A 6000-nucleotide genomic window follows, 5' to 3' on the forward strand; every position below is an offset into this window, starting at 1 on the left:
TTTGGTTTCTCAGAGTGATGGTAATGTGGGAATTTCTGGTACCAGAGAGGGAATAATGCCAGGGAAAAGGTGGGAGTCTCTGCACGCCTGGAATTGCACCATAGGAGTGGATGCCCATTCTGCCGTGAGAAAACCTCTTTTAGTCTAGAGCAATCCACCTCTTCTTTGGTCCATCTAAGCATCTAAGAAGATCATTTGAACATATTGAAGAGAGAGCAATAAGGAAACCTGGGGAAAATCCTGACCAACCTCCCTGGTCTGATAATGAATAAAATGAGACTACATCCAGAATGAAGTACCCCCACTCCTCCTTTTTTTTTTTCTTAAAAAGATTTAGTTATTTATTTACTTATTTTTTTTTTGAGAGCCAGAACACACACACCTGAGAGAGAGAGAGAGATGGAGAGAGAGCGTGCACAAGAGAGTGCGATCTTCCATCTAGTGGTCCACCCTCCAAATGGCCACAGCAGCCATGTCTGGGCCAGGCTGAAGCCAGAAGCCAGGAACTCCATCCAATCTCCCACATAGGTGGCAGGGTCCCAAGTGCTTGCTTTTTACCCCTGTGTTCCAAGGTGCATTAGCAGGGAGCTGAATCAGAAGTGGAGGAGCTGGGACCTAAACTGGAGCTCCCATATGGGATGCCGGTGTCACACCACAATGCTGACTCCAAGAAATTCCTTTCCAAGCTAAGAAGCATCAGCTGGCCTGAATCCCAGACTTTATGCACTGTCCTGCCTCCACATCATGCAGTCTCTCGGGATGCCCTTGAAATGCTCCGAAGTAGGAGAGACTGGTTTGTCCTATGAAGAAGGTAGGAAAGCAGGTTCCTCCAGGATCTCTCCTGGAACTTGACACGTAAACTCATACTAAGGTAACTTTCCACAGACTAGGCTCTGGAGCTGAGGCACAGGAAGTACAGGCTGAAGGAGGCTTTGATGCAGGGTGGACAAAGGCAGCAAGAGTTAAACTGAGTGAAAAAGTGCCTGCAGATTTATCATCCATTCAAGAGGCAGACTATGGGCTCAGCATAGTCCTGTGAAAGCATGGAAGACCTCTGCATGACAGGCTCCTGTGTTCTTTGAAAGGCACACTCCAGTATAAGACCAACGCCAAATTGCATGGTTAGTCTAGGGGCATGTGATAGGAACAGGGGCCCTCCTTGTCTGTCTGTCATGACACCACCTTGGACTGAGTCATGGAGATTCCAGAACCTCCCATACACATCTTTCCATCCAGGGTGCAATAGTGGATGCTCAATCAATATTTACTGAGCGAATGAATCCCTTGGGAAGGGCAATATATTAACATATTATCTGCTGCTAATAGCTTTGTGCAAATTAGTTTAAAATTAAAATGCATGATTCTTTAGTACTTTGCATATTATTAATGTAACACATGCAGAATTCCATTCAGTAATCTTGGGAAGCGTGCATTTGTGACCTTGAATACGTTACTTAACCTTTCTCTGCCTGGGTTTTCCCATCCACAAAATGGAACTCATAATGATTCATGCTTTGTAAGAGTTGTTAGGATTAAATGTTGTGATACATCTAAAGCTCTCTGACAGTCATCCCATGGAGACTATGCCCTCTTCAGTATTGGAGCTTGTTTCTTCATTCCTGGCGGACGGGTCTTTGGATGTGGAGATAGAATTGTGGCTGCTCCAAATCCCTTCGGAAGTTTGCCATCTCAGAAACCAGCCCAGCTAGCTGGCAGCTCCCCACCAAGACAGGATGTGGGCTCCTGGCTGCTGGGCTCACAAGCGTCGCCCAGAATTCTTCCTTGGATGGCATTAGAGAGATTTCCCTTGGTTACTCACTTCCTGCTTTCAAATCATGTGTAAAAGCACTCTGGATCCCTCAAGTGGTTACAGTGCACTGAGAAAGCAAGAGAGCGAGGAAGTGAACTTAAGACAAAAATGGGGCAGAATCTGGGCAACAGGGGAAGGTGAGAGTAAGAAAGGATGGTGAGTACTCAGAGGTGGAGTGGGTTCAACTATTGATAAAGACTCTGAGCCCAAGACTATTCACACTGGGGTGGCAAGCAGCCAGCCTGTGGGTGGAATCCAGTCAAACACTAATTTGGCCACCCACAAAAGGCTTAAAAACTTAGGAAATTTTCCACAAAAACCCAGACTTCCAGCTGGAAAGATCTGGTTTGCTGTGTTCACATTTCTTCACGGCCACAGTGGAGTGGACTTGGATAGCAGCACCCCCCACATAGGAATACAAGTCTTGTCTGGTTTACTGTGGCTCCCAGCACGACTGTGGGACACCCAGCCTGCCATATTTCCTTAAATGATCTGCCTACTTCCTAGAAGCACCTGAATTTAGCAGCTTTAGTGTGCATGTACATTTGCAGGACCAGAACTACCTTGTTCTCCAGTTACTCCCAACATGTAGACCTAAGCATAAAGGCAAAAGCTAAGAGGTGCTTTTGAAAGGAGAATTTTAGAAGGGTGGAGATGGGGTGTAGAGGTGAAAGGAGAGAGAAAATTTGAAGGTGTGAAAAAAAAAATCAGGGCAAGAGAGCACTAGGGTGGACAAGAGAGGAAACAACAGGACTCAGCATGCTCCTTTCTCAATCTGGCCCAAATGGCTCCTCGATTTCCTTGAACAAGGCATGTGGCCTTTGTGAGTTGATAGCTTTCCTCATCAGTATATGTTGCATTATTGGGTTCACCATCAAATAACAAACTTCCCATAGGGGCCTCTCTGAGCCTAAATCAGATGGTAATTCTTAAATAAATGAATCATTGAAAATACTCTGCTTATATGGGCTTTTCTTTTTTAAAATATTTATTTATTTACTTGAAAGGAAGAGCAGAGAGGCAGAGGCAGAGGTAGAGAGAGAGAGATGTCTTCAATCTGCTGGTTCACTCCCCAAATGGCTGCAACAGCCAGAGCTATGCCAATCCAAAACCAGGAGCCAGATGCTTCCTCCAGGTCTTCCACACAGGTTCAGGGGTCCAAGCACTTGGGCCATTTTATACTACTTTCCCAGGCCACAGCAGAGCTGGATCGGAAGAGGAGCAGCCAGGTATTGAACCGGTGCCCATACGGCATTCTGGCACTGCAGGCAGTGGCTTTACCTGGTATGCCACAGTGCTAGCTCTTACATGAGTTTTCTTGGATGACTGATTTAATATTTATCAAGTCTAGGTGCTGGCGCTGTTGCGCAGATTAATCCTCTGCCTACAGCACTGGTATTCCATTTGGGTGCCAGTTCTAGTCCTAGCTGCTCCTCTTCTGATCCAGCTTTCTGCTATAGCTTGGGAAAGCAGTAGAAGGTGGCCCAAGTCCTTGGGCCCTTGCACCTGTGTGGGGGACCCAGAAGAAGCTCCTGGCTCCTGGCTTTGGATCGGCCCAGCTCCAGCTGTTGAGGCCATTTTGGGAATGAGCCAGCAGATGGAAGACCTTTCTCTCTGTCTCTCCCTCTCATTGTCTGTAACTCCACCTCTAAAATAAATAAATAAAATAAATAAAATCTTTTAAAAAAATTATCAAGCCTAGAGTTTGTGCTACCGGATGAATAACACCATTACTAGCTTCGTCCAGCTTGTGTTAATTTCACAAAACAAGATGTGTGGTCTCAAGTGTTTCTAGGTTATGGTTTTCATAAAGGGTGGTGGAATTGTGTTGGTAAGGTTGGGAGAGAAAGATGAGGTTTGCTGAGGATTTTTTCATTAAATATCAATCAATTGTGCGGGCGCCGCGGCTCAATAGGCTAATCCTCCACCTTGTGGCGCCAGCACGCCGGGTTCTAGTCCCGGTTGGGGCACCGGATTCTGTCCCGGTTGCCCCTCTTCCAGGCCAGCTCTCTGCTATGGCCCGGGAGTGCAGTGGAGGATGGCCCAAGTGCTTGGGCCCTGCACCCGCATGGGAGACCAGGATAAGCACCTGGCTCCTGGCTTCGGATCAGCGTGGTACACCGGCCGCAGCGCGCCGGCCGCGGCGGCCATTGGAGGGTGAACCAACGGCAAAGGAAGACCTTTCTCTCTGTCTCTCTCTCTCTCATTGTCCACTCTGCCTGTCAAAAAACAAAAAACCAAAAAAAAAAAAAATCAATCAATTGTAACTAGCCTTTAAACAATTCTCATCTCCCAGAGTACCCAATGTTTGCCAATATTGCAGCTGATCTTTTGTAAAAATGCTGAAATTGTACAGTGTTTGTGAAAGAAAGAGCTCTCCTGCTAAAGAGGTTTAAGGACTTTCTGTTTATTTGTTTGGATCTATCAGGATTAGTTCTCTAATCAGCTTTCCCTAACCCAATTAAATTAATATAGAAACTATGTTTCATGCATTCAACAAATAATTCCTGAGCCCCTGCTATGTTCCAGACACTTTGCCAGGCCCTGGGACAAAACAGGAGAAAGCTTGCTTCTTGGGAAGTCCCCAGTCTAAAGGACAGAGACAGGTATTAAATAAACCCATAGGGATACAGGGTAATTCTCAGCAGAGGTGGGGGCTATGAAGTAATTTAAACCAAGCCCGGTAAAGAGGACAGAAGGAAAAAGACTCTTTTATATAAAAGTGCTGAGTGAGAAACAAAATCTGTCCTGGCTCCTGGGTGATGGGAAGAAATGTGCCCCAGGAAGATTTAAGGAGGCAACAGCAGGGATAAAGTTCTGGATTCAAGGAAGAGCTTGCTCCATGCAAGAACAAGGAATGATAGCACTGAGATAGAGGGAGACAGGCTTCCTGGAACCAGTAGGAATATTAGTTTTGAAATTTATTAATGGAAATGCAGTTTGTTACTCCTGAGCACCAACACTAATGGAATCAGGCTAATAAGTAACAGTACTGGGGAAGCCCTTAGGGAATCTACTTTGATGAACAGAAAAGAACATTTGTAATTATCATAATAGGATTCTCTGTAAATAAATGTTTCTAATGATGTTAATTTGACATTTAAAAACAATTTGTCTTCTTAAACAGTTTAAACATATTCTCTTCAAAATGTTAAGACCTTCAATTCTCATTCTTGAGCTTTCTTCTCTTCTTTTCCCTTTCCCCTCAAAATTCATTTCCTTAAAATGTTAAAAACATTTATTTATTTGAGAGGGGGAGAGAGAGAAAGGGAGAGCGAAAGCACTCCCATCTGCTGGTTCATTCCTCAAATCCTTGCAGTGTCCAGGGCTGGGAAGAGACTGGAATAGGCTGAAAATGGGATCTGGAACATAAACCAGATTCTAGCTTCTGCTCTATTACTAACTAGACGGTGATCTTGGGCAAAGTACAGAAGATGTCTAAGTTATGGTTTTCAGATTGCTAAACATGCTGACCAAGACAGATAACCTGCTTAATATCATCTCCTATGTGCCATGAAGTGACTGAGTGCTGCAGATACCATGGAAACAAGATGCAGGAACTTATTTCCTAGATTACCGTCCCATTAAAGGAACAGACATCATCCAAATGATCCCACAAATAAATGTGAAATTCCAATGGCAGTAGGTATTCTGACACATTACACAGGAAGAGCTGGACTGGCCTGAATGCCCATGGAAGGGCACCTAAGGAAGTAGTCTTTGACTTTTGGCCTGAGTCTTGAGTGGACTTAATTAAATAAAGGGGGATAGATAGTAATGGTGTGGAGAATGTTCAAGGTAAAACAAGAGTAGCCTGTGCAAAGGCCCAGTGGAGGGAGGGAGCTTGACTCTGAAATAAAGTCAAAGTGCCTGGGCACAGTGTAGGACAAATGGAGGAATTGTCAGTAAAGACAAAAGTCAACCTGGCAGGAGCCTGAAGGTTGAGTGGGGTCTTAAGGGATCTAATAGTTTCCAGATTTTATGTTTATTTTTAAACACCTGTCCCAACTATTTCCCTAACCCTACTGTACTCCTTTCTTTCTGAAGAAGTGGAAGACCTGTTTCAAGGTGAACCCTGCTGAGGGGCTTGGCATGACTTCTGGCCATTCTTTGTTGCTGGTGGTCAACAGCCAATATAAATGGGGGTCTGCCTGAAGTTTGGGTCCTCTGGAACCTGCTGCAGGTGTGTG

This window comes from Lepus europaeus, chromosome 4 (genome assembly GCF_033115175.1).
Source record: "Lepus europaeus isolate LE1 chromosome 4, mLepTim1.pri, whole genome shotgun sequence".
NCBI classification, from domain to species: Eukaryota; Metazoa; Chordata; class Mammalia; order Lagomorpha; family Leporidae; genus Lepus; species Lepus europaeus.